Source organism: Strix aluco, chromosome 2, assembly GCF_031877795.1.
Source record: "Strix aluco isolate bStrAlu1 chromosome 2, bStrAlu1.hap1, whole genome shotgun sequence".
NCBI lineage: Eukaryota > Metazoa > Chordata > Aves > Strigiformes > Strigidae > Strix > Strix aluco.
The window spans coordinates 24391453-24409850 of record NC_133932.1 but is presented as its reverse complement, the minus strand read 5'-3'; positions in this window follow the sequence as shown (position 1 = coordinate 24409850).

Below are 18398 nucleotides of genomic sequence, written 5' to 3'. Positions count from 1 at the left end.
ATTAAGGAGAGACAGAATAATCTGGGAGTGTACCCCGGGACCTCAGTGAACTCTGTAGCAAAAATTGCTAAAACTGCAGAGTGAGGAGTTTATTCAGACTTAAGACTTTACAGTTCTCCACAAGCCTTTTGGTAAGATTGCTGTGTGTGTTTTGGGGGCAGGAGGAGGGAAGAGTCCTTTACAAATTCATGCATTTTAAAATTTATGCTCTATTGTAATAATAAAACACACTCTCTAAAGTAGCAATACTGTGATTTCTTCCTCCTCAATGAACTCTTTTAAATATAGGAAACAAGATTAAAACATAGTACCATGTATCATAGCAAGCCGTAAAAATGATACAGAAATAAAATATAGCCTGGCTGGCAGCATTCCAGTCTTGGCTACTTGTCAATTCTCAGATGTGATGATATGCTGCATGAGGCTTGCCTCCATATCTTCTACACATAACCCTTATCTGACAGGAGCCTAAACAATGTCTTTTGAAGGAGATGGATTAAGAATGCGGCAGTTTGTATTTTAAGCTAAATTCTGCAATTAAGTATAATTATGTGCCATATGTTTTCATCGTTTCAATTTTATGTAGTCTTGAAAACTAAGTAAATATATAGGCCTCTAATATAATAGAATTATGCCATGATGTAGCATCTGTGGTATACTGCAGTATATTTAAAATGAAAATACAATCAATGTAATTATTCTAAACTAAGTTAACTGAATTACAGGATAGTTACCATATGTATATCTAACAGTTTTGAAAGTTTGTCTTCTTGTACTTTTTTACTATATTCAGGCACCATTTCAAATCTCTAAAACTTTAAAGATCACAAAGGAACCAACCACAGTGCTCCTTAAAATCAGTACATTTTCCCCAGGAAAAGAAGATACAACCTCTTCTCATATGATTACAATGATAATATTAAGAATTATAGTTTCATTCTTTCTTATTCACCCATTTGATAACTGCATGCCTCTGCCAGCTTACTTCTAAATGAATTTCATTTTATAAACATAATTAAAAATTGAAAGATTTTTTTTATTGAAATGCTTTTAATATAAACCATTTGTTCATCTAACTGAAGACTGTGAGAATACCTAAATATGCCCATGCTCACAAAGCATGAATGCTTTTGAACCCAATTTGATGAAAACATCTTTCCCGCAGAACCCAAGGCAAAGAGTTCCTCATTACGGTGGAATTTTTTGGCCATAGGAATTGCAGCACAATTGCTAGTAATCTCAACATAAGCACACAAACATATCCACATTGATTGAGAGAGATTCCACACTTGTGAACACAGGTGTAACCCCCAGCTCAAAGGGCTTGTCTTCATTTTCCTCTGGGGAAGGCTCACACCCAGAGCCAGTTTGGGCTGAAGATCTCGGTATCATTATGTCTCTTTTGAAGTCAGTTCCTGGGCTAACTATAAGGGGGCTAGGATTTCATGTACTAAATTCAAAGAATTATATTTCATTTCTTTGCTTGGACTTGGGTTTGGGTGATTTTTGAGGCATTTGCTTGGTTTGGAGGAAACACAAGTTCAATTAACCAATTCTCAGATACTTTCAGGAAATTACAATGTTTTCTTTTTTAAAACAAAGAATTTCTTAATACCATGCAAACACTACAATGCAAAACACACCACTGAAATCCTAAGAATTGGAAAGCGGTTTCATTTACAGAAACAAAGTCTCCAAGAGTGAAAATTAAGTGTTTTAAAACAGGATCATTCTAGTAGAGCAGACATTAAGCAGTTAACTTGACAGTGAAGCAAAGAAACTATCCTACTCTTTTATCAACCTGATCCTGAGGCATATGTGTCTTTGCATATAAAATATATACCTATGTAGTTTTAATGGAACTTGAAAAAATAGCTAATGAACTCTATATATGCACAATGTTGTCCTACTCCCGCTAGGATAAATATGAAAACACGGCATTTTTTGACTTTTAATAATTGCGCAAGAAGTGGACTCTTAATGGAAATGCTAGTGCAACCATGATTACACTACAGCATGAGCTATGCCCTGACTTGTTCTGGTGTGTTTCCTCGCAAAAACTACTCTAATGATTTTTATCTAGTACTTGTAGATGGCATATTTAGGTCCAGCTTTAAAATAAGCAATATGCAAAGAAATACTTCATCATAAGGAATGTAGTTGAAGACTGTGTTAATTAAGCATTCAGGGTCTCTACAATTATTGGCTTTATTTTTCACCAAATAGTTTTCAATAGAAATGACAACTACATAGTTCCTGTTAGCCGTTGTATACTAGTAACAATTAACATCCACTATGGTAGTTTGTGAACACAGCAACATGCTAAAAGATATTCCTAGTAATGGAATAAAACTACAGAACAAACCAACAATGCTCCATTTTCTAAGTCAGCAATGAAAGAGAGAAAGAAATGCAACTTTAAAGACATTTGGAAATCCTTCTTTCATAGTGGATATAGTTACTGGAACACTGTTTTTTTGATTATTAAACCTTCACCCTAGAAAAAACATTATAGGAAAAAACAATAAAAAATGAAGACAAATTCTATATGATGACCTTGGAGTCCTACTGCAGTTATCACTCTTACTACAAATCAGCACCAGTTAAAGATCATTTTTAAATGAAGACTGCAAGGAAATATACCACCAGTATGAATCAAAAATTATTCTTCATTCCTACTAAAGATTCAGTGTAGTAGCCAAAGTCAGATAAAGATAAAAAAGCTTGTTTTCAGAGTTTGAACAACTAATATTCTTGGGTCTATTGGGATGTCCAACTACTACCTGTATCCCACTAATTCTTGACCTCTACTCCAATACCAAATTTCACAGTCTGCTTATGAGCACTTTAATATGGAATAGAACAATTCAAGATTAAAACACTTTTGACTTTATTGAAACATTGCACTTACATTATGTTAATATGCTTTTTCTGAATTTTTACAGTTAGCCTCAAATGCTGCACTTACTTATTTTATAAGGATAATACTTGTCACTCTTCATTTTTCCAAAATGAACCAAAGCTTATGAGTGTGATACTGAATCTCCCAAATACTTTCTGGAGAAGGCTTTTTTCCTCATCTTGCACAAGCTGCTCCTTCAAAAACGTAGTTAACGTGCAGCGAGGAAGGGGAGAGGGTAAATTAGTTAAAGGGGTAACAGCAATGAGAAAAAAATTAGCAAAGTCACAAGAGCAGAGCAAGAAGGAGTCAAGGCAAATCTGGAGCTCAGCCAGGAATCACTGGATTCCTGTAGCATGCATGCAGGTGTATATCTAATATGCCAGAAAGAAATAGTAGGACATCATGAAATCAGTAAAGATGCTAACGCAAGTGATTAGCAGAGTCCAACAGATCTGTTAGCCTCAGCATTTTCAGACACTACAAGGCCTGCACACCCTGCATCAGTTTCTAGAGTGTATTTTCTATCTCCCTCCCATTCTCACTTAGAGAGTTCATGCTATCCTGAAATCCCATAAGAACAAGCCTTGGTGGCCAGCAGCAGAGTTCAAGAAGCATTTCATGGCTCAGAGCTGGAACTGAGAGCTCACAGTCAGCCTGGTCTCTCACTGGTAATTCTAAACCTCCGTTCGGTTGTATAAATCTTCAAATAGCTTACACCCTCTTTCCATTGATCACTGAGAAGGTATTGAACAAGTTTTGTCCAGGAAAAGATTAACTAGACATGATCTCTTTAGATTAGAAAGGGGACAATTAATTGATGATATGATAAACACAAAAATACATGATTACCTGGAGCAGGTTTATCTCATTACTAGGAAGAAAGGTTACGTTAGCTTCTGTACCACTTTGTTTGTTTGTTTACCAATAAAGGCAATAAAGCCTCCACTTTCCCTTCTCCTTCAGTATTTCTAGTGCACTAAAGCTTTAGCATACTAAGTGGTCTGAGCTGCAAGGGAAAAGACTGTGTTAAAGTGAAATGAAGACAAAAGCCTATGGTCTTGGCTAGGCTACGAGGCGATGTACATAAGCATCAGAAAGCAGAACAAGGTATCATGAGATGTGTACAGTGACAGTTTACTGTTTTTACAGCATTGCATGCATCAGCCAGGGAGGGATTTTGCAATAGTTTGCTGGGGACCCCTCTTGCTTCTTCTCTCTCAGTCTTCACTGGCGATGGATCAAAATACAGCAGGTGGCTGGGGCTCCATCTGGGTCCAGTGCTTAGCATTATTATGCCACAGTAGAAAACCAGAGTGAGCTCACATCTTGCATACTACATACAATCAAAGGCAGTATATAGCAGAAGTAGGAATAGTACAGGAAAGAGAAAAAAAATTGATGGGAGACAGGCAGCAGAGTTTGTATTAGGAGAGATAAGGTGGCCTACGACTCTTCAGGTGGTTTTGAATCTGAAGGTCAACCATTTTATTTGATGCTATTACTTTTGAAATAATCTTCTCCATGCCATTATTTATTTTTATGCCTTTCAATATTTATTTCCTAATAACCAATAAAATTAAATTATTTTTCATACAATGCCCGCTTCAATTACCGCCCTCATTGTCACAAAACCTTGTGAACATCAAAAGCAGAAGCTGTGACTGATCAGTGAAACCTTGCCGTGGAAGAAGTCTCTGAGTGGAAGAAGGCTCTGAGGAGACAGGCAAGGGCTTTGTGCTCATGAAGCTCATGATGGGATGTGGGGAGTGACTGTCCACTCCCAATGCAACAAAACCTGAACTTACCTCAACACAGAGGGGTCCAGGTCCTTTAGGCTACATGAGCTGTCTTCCTGGGCTAGCCAGACTGGCAAGGTGCAGGTTAATACACAGCTCAGCCCAACACAGACTACAAAAAGTCAACAACTAACAAACAGAACTTTAGAAGAGAGCAAAGGGCTTCAGCTGGTTTGCTGAAGCCATGTACTCCTTCCCAGCAGCTGGGGACACCCAGCCATTGTACTGGGATCCAGACGTCCACTGCAATTGTTATGCACTGTTAAGTGTACTCATATTTTGATCTACACACACTGCTGCATCACTGTGCTAAATCAGAATCCCATGTCACATCAGATAATGTCAAATAAGTAAATCTGATATTAAACATCAAACCCTTCATGGGTGGAATATCAAAAATAACCTAGTCAGAGAGAAGTGGACTTTTGACATTAATGCAGCCCAATGTGATTTGATCACTTAATGTAATGACTATTAAACACCATCATTCGGTACAATCTTTCATCTGAGATTCCTTAACCTGGATGTGAGGGCAAATACCATAACAGTTCTTCTTCCCTAAGCTGCTGGCCAGTAAAAAACAAGATGGCCCTTTAGCCTGACCCAGTACATTGTTCTTGGATGGGATAATTCAGAAGCTCTAAAGTAGGAATCTCTGTTCACTTTGTTTGTTTGTTTATCGTGGCTGCAGGGGCACAGGGCATTGACAGTGAAATCTGGTCATTTACTCTCAGTTTTCATCTTCTGTAAGTCATTTTTGGTACGATACAATACAACACTTACAGCTTGCATCCCATGACTATTCAATACATTTGGTAAGTGTTATAAGAGATTTCTTCGAAATCTCAGCAGAGTCTAAACAAAATGTCAGTTATGATCTTCTTAATATGCTCATTTATTAATGCACTTGTAAAATGTCAACAGATCAAGAAGGGAGAGTTCTTCTTTTTCACACAGACTTTTCTGCTTAGAGTTGTCATGTCGTGGTTTCCCAGGTCTTCCCTTTCACTAATAGACTAGGCTGAAGTATATTTGGAGGTCAGTGGTCCCCTGGTTCAAACACAGACATCTGTAAAATATGGATGTGATATCTGTCACTCTCCAGTCCCCTGAATAAGGAAAATCTGCATATTTTTAATAGCCTCTCATTCATTTTATACTCCAGTTCTCTCAGCAGATTTGAATTTGTCCTATATGATTTTTTTTAAAGGGTGAATAGTCCCAGAACCTCTCCAAATGCTGAGTCTTTATTGCCAAAAGAGGGAAGTATTTCTTCACAACCTCGGTATCAGCAAGGCACACATACAGTTAATTTAGCTGGTTATCACTGACTGTAGCTCCCTTGATTTCCTATTTCTACATAATCGACACATTCCTCACTTAAATATTAAGGAAAGGTTTTCATATGAATTCCCTATGTATAATAATAGCTCTTTTAATGTGTTTAAATGAATCTCAAGTAGACCTGAATGACAACATTAGGAATCTATTTTCTACTCCCTTTTAGCAGTTACTGAGATTGGCTTCACCTCTGGTGCATACACTGATACAAGAATTACAGATAAAATGAGTTTATCTGTTTTTGTGGCAGAGAATTTTTATACTATCGCTGTTGAAGACATACGTAAATGTCAAACACTCTCTGATATTAGTAACTATACTTTTGATTAAAAAATTGAATTTAAAATGATTAAAGAATAAAACACTCAAAGATTAAACTAGACAGAAAACAAATTAAATTCTACCTTATTTTGTGACAGTTAATAAATCAACCTTAAACAAATTAGTGCATATGCTCAGAACAATCCTGTTTGAAAAATAATCTTCTGAGTTCACGGGAAGTGACAGTTTAGTGAACAAACTTCATTTCTGTGTTTTCACAAAGAAGAAGTATGAAACAAAATACTTCCTGCATACGTCTATGGACTAACACCTTCAAGTTAAATCCTGCCACAATCAACAAGCAGAACATTTGACAAATTCCATTTGCTATTTCTTCTTTTTTTAAATCTCTTGTCACTCTGCAATTCATCATGTTAAAAGCTTTGATCCCTAGCATTGAACGGACATGAATTTCCTAAATGACTAAAACTTATTGGCAAGTGTTTCCTTTTAGAGCTGTATGTAAATGCAATGTTAAATTTTATTTTTGTAATCTCTTTAATCATAAACAAGGGAATTAGCCAGCTGTTTGGAACTCATGTTAAGACGTAATTAAACATCTGATTGAATTTCTGTGCATATCAAACAGCAAAGGCTAGTATTTGCACACAAGACAGATCGCTTTCATTAAAATAAAAATCTCACCAAATGACAACAGAAAGGGTTTACTCCAATGGTTTGTCTCCGAGATATCCCTCCGCAAGAAAGCACACATCAGACTGGCAAAAAAATTTGCTTTATGTGTCAATCATACCAACAGGATTCCTTACTGAGTGACACCTAGCTTTTCCTTACATCTGTACTGCATGCTACTGCAATACGCTAAGGAATTGCCTGTCTTGCAGGCTTCATAGAGGAAAAAAAAAAATCCCACAAATTATCAGTTACTTCAGTGTGGAAATAAGCTTTACTGCCACCTTTGCTTGTTTTACTTTTATTTATTTATTTGGTGGGGAGTGGTTTTTTGTTTTTTAATTGCTAGTGAAAGACCTATTAAAAAGTATTACTGCTGAGGTTTATATATCTATCTCTCACATATAGCCAGGATTATTGTATCTGGTAAAGCAAAAACCGAATTTTCTCCTTCTCATGCGATAATGTCCAGAGATGAATATTAAGAAAGATGAAAATGTATTTTGTTTTTTAATACTAACAGATGAGTATAACAGTGAGCGGAACAAAAAAAAATAGTTTTATTGTGTAGGATGAAGATGGGTAAACAAATTATTAGAGAAAGCTGCTTCTTGAACTAATTTAATCCCAAGAGAAGTAGGACCACCTCGTTGACTATTGCAATCAACTCTGATTTGGGTCAAAGCATCCATATTCCCTTTGTGCCAGCTAAGAACAAAGCAGAGGCAGGAAGGAGTGCCATTAAGGTAGAGTAGTTACTCTGTCTCCTCAGTTTCCAAGGGTGGAAGTAGGGTTTAATGAGTGAGTTATCCTCTTCCCTCGGTGTTTCTGTACTCTCTCACTGCTCAAGGGATGGGGCAGTGGAGTGATGCTGACTCTTCTAGGAATAGTCTGTACATGCCCCACTGCAATCCCTTCTCCCAAGGACTTTCACTCAATTCAAGCGAGAACATGGAAAGCAGCTGACTAGAAAGCCATGTCACATCAGCTTGCAGCATCAAGCGCCAGAGCTGAGAGCCACAGGACAACATGACTCTTAAGACACCAAATTGGTGCGCCCAGTGTTGTCCAGCTTTATTCAAGCTCCATTTGGAGGTGAGGCTCACAGATACAACAAATTAGTCTTGTTTTGTAGAAATCCTCGATGTATAACACACAGTGTGACCCCAAAAGATCGTAATCTGAAGAACCAGGGTGGACAGGGAAGGTGAGTAGAGAATATACAGAAAATGAGAATATCTTAGGTAAAGGTATTTAAGAGTTCCTGGCTTGGGGATCTGCACACTTGCTAGACATAAGCACACTGAATTTTCCTGTTCATGTCTTCTTTTGTATGCTACACAGAAGGAATGCATTGGCTATGAGTTACTATGCAACACAAAACAAGTCCTGTATTTGATAATTCAGAGGAAAGGAACATCCCAGTGTGCAATTCAGTTGTGCTATTTTGACTGCTTCTGGTCATGACAGTTGAGGAAAAAATCCTTATCTATGTCTGTCTTGCTATCCCTCTGCAAATTAACAAATATAAAATTTACAAAACAGCTAAAAAATCACAAGTGTTTAGAGATGTATTTGGACATGAACTTAAAAGAGAGAGAGACAATTTTAACACTGTGCTTATTTTATGCAGAGCTGTCTCATTCAGCTTACGAGAATGAGTTTTTCTAAGTTAAATATTTTCACTTAAGGGATTTTTTAGGAACTGTGTGGTAGAAATTTTTCAAGTTTTGAGACAAAGATGATTTAAAAAATTCAAAGGATTGTACAAAAGGAATAGCCAAAGTGGCTCTCACTAGAAAATAGCAATTTGGTTTATAACAGAAAATGGCAATTATTTTAAATTAAATTCTATTTAGTCAATATAAGAAACGTATATATTCCCAGAAAGGAAAACACTAATATTAGCATATTATCACAATGTTGATGAGATTCAACTTTAAATTCTTGAGCAACTGTTATTGCTCATACCAAATATCTACACAGCCACTAGAAAATGCCATGGATGAAATAGAGAGCTTGTTCTACGAAACAAGCCAAACCATATGCAAGCACCAACAAAGAACATTTTCTCCACTCCAACAACATTAAGTATTCTCCACCATAAAGCACTAGCAGCAAACAATATTTCCTAAGATAAAAAACATCTGGGGTAGAATATTGGGCCTTATAACAAAGTTCCCCAAGCAAACACAACCTCCTCTAGAATAAATGATACTGGAATGGGATAGATGCATAGAAACTATAAAATCCTATGTCTACAAATATACATATAGAATTACATTAGACACATGCACACATTCGCTTATACTGTAAAATCATTTTCAACATTGCTTTTGTTCAAAATCCAATGCATAATATTGACATTTTTATCTAGAAAGATGTCTCTCATAATCAAGACTCTGCCTCTCAGCACATCCAGCCATACCAATCTGAATTCTACTCATAATATGGCTCCAATTGTAGAGAATGCGTGGCTTAATTTATGGTTATTAGTCTAGTGTGCTTTGTAAGTAACAGAACAATCCTTTTTATCTGATTATTCTGTTTTCTCAATCTAAGTTCCCTTTTTTCCCAGGATCACAAATTTCTTTCTACTGAAGGGTTTAGAAACTAATGTTTTAGAAGCTAGGAAATGACAACTGAATAGTCGTCTTCATGGTAAAATGAATCCCAAACCAATTATGATTGTTACTTATCAATTATGGTTCTTAAACTAATGCTAGTTTGGACTCTTTCCTGTCTCTTTTCCTTCTTCTGTAGAACAAACTTTAGATAAATTCTCTTGCCCAAAATAATCTACACACAAAATTAAAGTTACACTCTCACAGCTACTCTGTAGCACTGGATAGTAAACACAGCTCTGTGAGTAAAACACACTGTGGTAGATACGATTTGCTTGGCCCAGACTCTGCTCCTTTTTACAGTATTTAAACATTATTCTAAAACATCAATTACTATCATAGGAGAGACATTACTCAGTCAATTTGGAGAAGGAACTCAAAAAGTAACATTTTTTTGACATTGTTTGCAAATTTGACTAAAACATTTGTTAAGGTTTGATCTGTGTGAAAAGAGTAAAATAAGCTTCATACATACAGCTCTCCATGCCTTTAATTTGATAAAACGAGATTAAAAAATAAGAATCAGTCAGTTATTTTGCATGCGTTTGTTAGTATCTTCTTGAGACTTGGTCAGGGGTGCATTCAGCCTAGATCTTTATAATCTTTACTCTGAGACCAATTCCACTATTCACTCTTGTTCCTCAGGTGCTTTGTGCAACACTAATACCTGGATCTCTTGTGATGGAACAAGGTCCAGTCAAGAACTGTCTCAGTGAACAGCAAGAAGAAAACTGTCTCATTGCTATGAAACCAGGAAACTAGTTGATACTGCACAGCATTTCATTTTAGCTTTAAATCCTCAGGTTCTGGAGTCACATGATTCTGTCAAACTCTCAACCTTTATTTACTAGTTTGCCCGAAGAGACTGAAAAAAATGTGAAGCTCAAATACAAAGAAACCAAATCATTGAAAAGGTAAATAAATGGCATTGTTTCTCAGCCTATCTCATGATTTTTGAAAGCTTTGGGTAGTGTTGCATGTATCTGGTATTTTCAACTTTAATTACTTATATCAATAATACATTTTATTACAGCTTCCAAGTGAACAGCACAAAACCAAATCGAAGGTTAACACTGATGCAACCATGCTTCAGGTTAGCCCACTCTGATTCTAATGATTCCATAAAGTATTATCGAAGCAGAGTTCTCAGTTCCTTTTCCCTAATTTTTATCAGTGTTTGTCCCTAAATAGTTTTCTGAAGCCAAAACAAACCACAGGAGCCTCCTCCCATCCTTAGAAGACCTTACAACTCAATTTAAGTATCTGTCCAAAGATAAGTACAAGTATAATATCTGCCAGTATATCTGAAATCCATTGCTCTTTGTATGGTGCTATTGGCTGGAAAACTGTCTTAATAGACACAGGTATTAAAAAGAGAGTTTCAAAAATTATTTTATTTTGTAATAGAGCTGATTTTAGTTCTAAGTGTAGTAGATCGCATGTCCCTATGCAATGGCATCATAGGCATTTCAGTCACACTTCACCTTGGAGGCTCAAGCACTTGTTGCCTTGGCAACAAGACTATGCTTAATGTGTTTCATTTTGACTCTTCTGTGAGTATGAACTTAAAAAAAAAAAGAGAAGAAAGTAATATATCACACCTTTTCTAACCAAAATCCTATGAAAGTAAAGGCTAATAATAATTCCATCATAAGAGTGATAATTTCCTAGACAAAGCATGAAAACAATATACGTTATAGAAAAAAGACAACTTGTTCTCTCAGAACTGAACTCAGATGTTCAGTATTTTTAGCTTATTGGAAGCACCAGATGCTGTTTCCCTTGGTGGATAAGTATGATAAATATCTTTTTTCCCTTTGTTGAAGAAAGAAATTTTATTAATTTTAAAATATTTACGTAACCGTGTACATACATGTATATTGCATTGTAATACATGTTAAAAATTTTTCTTAAAATTAGTGCTTTCATATTTTACAGATGTCAGTCTCTTCAATGAGATCATTGACAACCTTCAGAACTCAGCGTCTTTGTTTCTGTGCCTCTTTTTAGTAATGAATAGGGCCAATGGCACTGTCTATCTGCACTAACAGATATACATACACTTATTTATACATATGTGTGTATGTATACATGTATATATATATACATGCATACACACATAAAATACCTTAAAAGGAGAATTAGAGAGCAAGCACTATTAGCAAGAGCTTAATATAGTGTCTGAGTAGTAACTACGGTTGACATGTAGGTAGTTGCTAAACAGACTGGCTTCTTGTTATCAGTCACTGGCAAGGTAAGTGAATCTTCCAACTTTATGAACAGTAACTTTTACACAGGAAGTTTTGGGACCACGCATATGCACGGCAATGGCCATGAGCAGGCACAGCATACTCCCATCCATCCAAAGTACCAAGGATGCACAGCAAATCTCATTTCCTGAAATGACTGTGTGGTTTGGGTTTTTTTAGCATCCATGTGATAAGCATAATGCCAAGTCTACCACTTGGTAATGAGCACATCCTCAAGGTATGGGGATTGCAGAGAGACTTTTTGTTTCCGTGCCAATATAAAGAGTATAAAATGTGACACTTAAAGCTCCTTTTGCACTGGTGAAGATAACTAAAGAATGCACTATGAAGAATGAGCCTTTTTATCACAAAAGGCAATAGTGTTTTACGTATATATGAACATGTTAAAGAAAAATTAGTTGCCAAGTGTTTTTAAAAGTTCTATTAAAAAAAAATGAGGGATATTTTTGTACTGACTGAGTTTATCATCAGGTCTAAAAGGAAAGCATATTAAGCTGTGTGGTGTGGTCAACATGCCGGAGGGAAGGGATGCCATCCAGAGGGACCTGGACAGGCTGGAGAGGTGGGACCATGCAAACCTCATGAAGTTCAACAAGGCCAAGTGCAAGATCCTGCACATGGGTCGTGGCAATCCCAAGCACAAATACAGGCTGGGCAAAGAGCGGATTGAGAGCAGCCCTGTGGAGAAGGACTTGGGGGTATTAGTGGATGGAAAACTGAACATGGGCGAGCAATGTGTGTTTGCAGCCCAGAAAACCAACTGCATCTGTGGCTGCATCAAGAGCAGTGTGACCAGCAGGTCGAGGGAGGGGATTCTTCCCCTCTACTCCACTCTCATGAGATCCCCCCTGCAGTGCTGTGTCCAGCTCTGGGGCCCCCAACACAAGAAAGACATGGGCCTGTAGGAGCGAGTCTAGAGGAGGCCATGAAGATGATCAGGGGGCTGGAGCACCTCCCTTATGAGGACAGGCTGAGAGAGTTGGGGTTGTTCAGCCTGGAGAAGAGAAGGCTCTGGAGAGACCTTATAGTGGCCTTCCAGTACTTAAAGGGGGCTACAGGAAAGATGGGGAGGGACTCTTTATCAGGGAGGGTAGTGACAGGATGAGGGGTAATGGTTTTAAACTGAAAGAGGGTAGATTTAGGTCAGCTATTAGGAAGAAATTCTTTACTGCAAGGGTGGTGAGGCACTGGCACAGGTTGCCCAGAGCAGCTGTGACTGCCCCCTCCCTGGCAGTGTTCAAGGCCAGGTTGGACGGGGCTTTGAGCAACCTGGTCTAGTGGAAGGTGTCCCTGCCCATGGCAGGGGGGTTGGAACTAGATGATCTTTAAGGTCCCCTCCAATTCAAACCATTCTGTGATTCTATGATATGTAGGTACTCTCATTAAACTTTCCTGTAGTTTATAAGGCATATAAAGCATACAAAGAAGCATCTGCATCTAGAGATAACATTTTCCTTAGCCAAGTTCTTGATTGACCTCTTCATAATCAGAGAATCAGATTGAAATTCAACACTTCCCCATTTTTTAAAAGCCTGTTAAAATCTTGTTTTTAAAGTTTAGAAAATACAAAGAAACAAATACCACACTTCACACTGCTTCACAACTAAGCCTCAGAACTAGGGAAATACTGAAATTTACAGCTTGTCTTTGCACCAGTAATCAGGTACATGATCTGGACATAACTTTAGTATGACAATCATTACATGGCAGTAAGTTGTTCACAGAATCCTGAATCATTTTCCGCAAAGAGTCCACTTTACGGGTAAGTCTGAACTGCTACAAACTCAAAGAAATAGTTTTCTGTCAGGTATGTTTCCCTTGTTATAGGAGTTAGAAAGCATGAATAAGGTGCAGAGGTGAGAGCAAAAGAGCAGTTCTGGGGTTAAACTTGCCAAAAGAAATGGATTGGAGTTCCATGTTAAGTGGTGATAGCCAAGTCATTTAAAGCTGAGCTCTCACTAGTGATCTCTGTCCATTACTCCTATGCAGGTCTACACATAGCTGTGTAACAACTGATTTCCAAAACTGCCAAGCATTTACAGCTGCAACTGAAGACAATGAGATCTCTGCTCTGAATGCTTTGAAAGCTACAAAAACAACATGCAAGGTGTCCCTAGTGGAAGATATGAAATAGGTACTTCTCCCCCAATCCTCTCTGCATTTCAGATCTTCATTTATAAATCAGAATAACAACATCCCCTTTACCTTGCTGGAGTCATGTGAACATAAGTTCAATGGTATTTCTAAATAGCTCAGATACTTCTGGAATGAGCAAACTGGAAAAGACTATTAGAAAATTAATAGCTGTCTTCAAAGCTAAGCAGTAAATTCAGCCTATATCCATACAACCAAGAACATTAAATGAGCACTACCAATTGTTTTAATGGCCCTTCAATTTGTCACATTTCTATCCTTTATAACAGCTATTGGTTTTATACGAGCATTTCAGAAAGAGTAGCTGGTGACATGCTTTGGCACTCAGATTTTATGAGTGTGCATTTGGGATTGCACTCATGGGTAGCTAAGTCAAAAATTAATTGTATAGATGAGTCTGAACAAATGAAAACAAAGTGTTTCTGTTGCAGTGTTAGGTGTTTTACATATAATGAACAGACCAATAAAACTATTTGACAAGCACCTAAGAGGTTTTAGTAATTTTTAATTTTAACTATTATAGTTATCTTGCTATATGCAATATAATTTAGTTCTGGAATATACACACAATATTTACTTGAGTCTACCTGACTTAGCCTGGGCAGAAGAAAAAGGTCTAAATGTAAGGGTTTTTTCCTCTATTTAAAATATAGACGAGATAATGTTATGATCTGGTTTTTAAATACAATTAATGTTTTATGTGGAGGCTTTCCAGGCTGCAGAATTTCCCAGCTACCACTACAGTGAATGCTGTGTATGTTCTGTTGGAAATTGAGATCTACTTTTTTAACATTCAAAACGTCATCCAATTCACCTAACCTGTATTAAAAATAACGATAAATTATTCCTTCCCCGGTAACAAAATATATTTTTCCCTAGTTCTGTTTCTTTGGTTTTATCTTACAATTACAAAAGCAATATTAAGTTTAATACAAACTTAACGAAACCATCGCTGTATCTATTGCTCCTGCTCGTGCATGTTTTCCTTGGGGGTCACCATCTCTATTGCTCTTTGAAAAAGTTCTTACAATTAAAGACTGTGCTTGCTACTCTCTCTCCCTCTCACACACACAGGTGTATACACATGCACACACAGAGGTGGAAAACTTCTAGCAGCAATTAAAAGGACTAACTTTTTAAAAACGGAACATCGCATTTTAGGTCTGCAAAGTTATATACATTTTTCAACCAACTGGACTCAAATCTAAGTTCATATAATTACTATTGCCCTCCCAGCAATGAATAAAGTAGTGCTGATCTTTAACTGCAAAGTTGATCATCCATTTATGTCCTCACCATAAACCTGTAGAAACTGACACAAAATGAAATTTTTAGGTTTTCTTTGCTATACACAGTTTGCTCGTAGTTTCTGGCCATGTAGCCAACATCAGCTTTATTCCATCAGCAAATTATCTAGCAGTAAACTGGACATATAGTGTCTTTAACGTTGACTTATGAGGACTGACAGTTAAACATTCTGCTACTTGGGGATGACCATATACCCTTAAATGCATAAAATAAAAGGAAAATAGAAGATACAGAACAGCACATTTTACAGAAAGCATCACACTAAAACATTTCATCTCTGCTATTAAAACCATGATACAAGCGTCATAAAAAAGTTGTTCATATGTTTAAGCTGTCACTAAATTGATTAATGATTAAGAAGAGGTGAACAGTTCAGCAGAGTTAAGTCTGAATCTAATACATACCAAGGAACTAGCATTTGCTGAACAGAAATGATCCCGTGTTTATTAGCTAGGTTCAGATTTGATGGGATGAACCATTCACCCAGACATAGTCATAACTCAAGAGAACTATAAGCAACAGCAAAATGTCTTTTCTAGTGTGGCATTTTATATATAAATGGACAAACATAATATGGGTCAAATCCTACTCTTTATATTTAGAATTAAAATGCTTGAAAATAGAATACTAAAAAAAAATATTAAATGAATATACTCTCATCACAGTAGAAGTAGTTGTCTACCATAATGCTGCATAGCTTCCCCATTAAATCATCTTAGGAAAATAAATAATTCAAATAAGGAGCCTTTTTGAAGATAACTAGTGAAATGGGGGATACTCAAAACTACCAGAACCCTATCCACAGAGCTCTATGCTTAATTTCACAATGCCTCTTAGGTTTCTTTACATATGGAGCACTGGGCCATCGACAGTTTCCCTTCTGGCATATTTTCGGATATGAAGAAACATGTAGCCTAAGGAGAGAATTTGCCTATCTCTCTCTCTCTAACTGAAGCACATGAAATATGCAGGATCTAACGAATGAATGTTTAAAGGGCATTGAAAGGACAATTTAGAAGTGTATTTGCAGCTTCTAGAAAGATGTTTTTAATCACTCATCATTAACTACAGTTATCACATTAATCTGTAATAGTGTGAACCAGCAAGGATATGGACCATGGCCAAGTATACTGGTAGAGAAAAAAAAGGACTAATGAAGATTTAGAAGGAATATGTTAAATAGAAAACAACATAACTATATTATATAATATAATACAGAGGTAAAATCTGACAGTTAAATTACTTCAATATTCTCCAAGTAAATTTTGAAAATTTTCAACACAAAAAGTATGAAATAATGAAAAATATTTCAGAGTACATTATCTCAAAACTTGTTCATAATTTTCAGTTGTTACCAATTCCATGCATACCATAAATTTGTAGTAATTAATAATAATTAATAATTAAAATGTTTAATAATTAATTAGCATGTTGGGAAAGGATCAGTACCTATTATAATGTAATTGAAGCAGCAGTAGTTGTCAGGATGTTTTTTTCTCCTAAGACTGGTAAAGTATATCCTATTCCTTATGTGACTATAATTATTTGTTTAAAGGCAGGCATTGTAGGCATTAATTAGAATAATTATGATAGATACTATACAAGCATACTTATATCTTACACGATCCATGACTGAAAATTTTGATATTCCAAATGAAAGGAACCACAAAATTATTATAAAACAAACAGGGGGAAAATTAAGACAGCCGGACAGTTCAGTAACAAATTCTTGTGCTTACAAAAACAACCATATGCATAAACAACATATTCTCTACCCTGTAATATATTATATTTTCAAATGACAGCTCCTATTTGATCTGCTTTTCATCAATTTCTCACTAATATCACCACTGAGATAGATGCTGATGTGAACTAACGTTCATAGCAAAAAGTGAACAGCCTCTATCTGCAGTTACTTTGGAAACTTTCAGAAGTACAAGTTTCAGCGGACCTGTCTTATGAAGGAAGTGTATGCAGCACAGTTACAATGCAAAACATTGCCGTAAGTGACTCTCTGGTCATTATAGCTAAGCCTTATATAAATATAAGTGTACCTAAAATTTAAGAAACAGGTCAGTCTATTAACTGGGACACAGAAATGTGTCCTGTGATAGTTAAGGACATTAAATAAATTCCAATAACCAAGTTAAATTAACATGCACAAATTATGCATGAATGTCTGAAAGTACTTTAAACATGATTAATGAAGCCTGGAAGATAATTACATTAGGAAACCAGTAGCATTAAACAAAGATAATTCTGTTTAAAAGAACAAAATTCATCAAAAATTTTAACAAATGGATGAAGGATAAAAGATAAAAATCCAACTCAATTACAGTCTATGGCCCCAATCCAGCAAACCACTTAGAGAATAAGTTTAGTTTTATCAAAGTTAACAGACCTCATCAGTCTGAAGATAAGCATCTGCCTAAGGCTTTCTAGACTGGGGCCTACAGATTCTGTGCATCTACACTGAAACTCAACACATTTGCCTCACAATAATTATGCATTTAACTAATAATTAAAATATTATCTGTTAAAACAAAGTGTACTCTAAAAGGCTTTGGTGAAATGCAAATGCTTATGTTTATATCACTGTTACATGCAGCGTGATGTGGAAAATTTTCCAGGAGGCTAAATAAGAGATCTCTGATCTCCAATCACAAAAAGAGAAGATATTTTGCAACCTTTTTTTTTTTTTTTTTTTTTTTTTTCATAATTTGTGCCTCTTAGAAGCATATATAACTATTGAAAAAAATCTTTCCATGATGGTTGAATCAAATTTAAACATAGACACTCTGCCAGCATTTAACTTTTGCTTCATCTTTTTAGAACAGAAGAAATCTCCTAAACAAAAAACAAAAATAAGACTTTTGGGATAGTGATAAAACCACTAGCATTGGCTCTGGATATCAGTAGAGACTTCTGCTGAAAATTAGGGAGTAAATCATAGTGGTAATTATGTTTTACACTGGAGATGGAGCTTAGAGAACAAATATTGCCTTAAGGAGCAGGCATATCTGGTTATGATAGCTGACAAACTATTCAC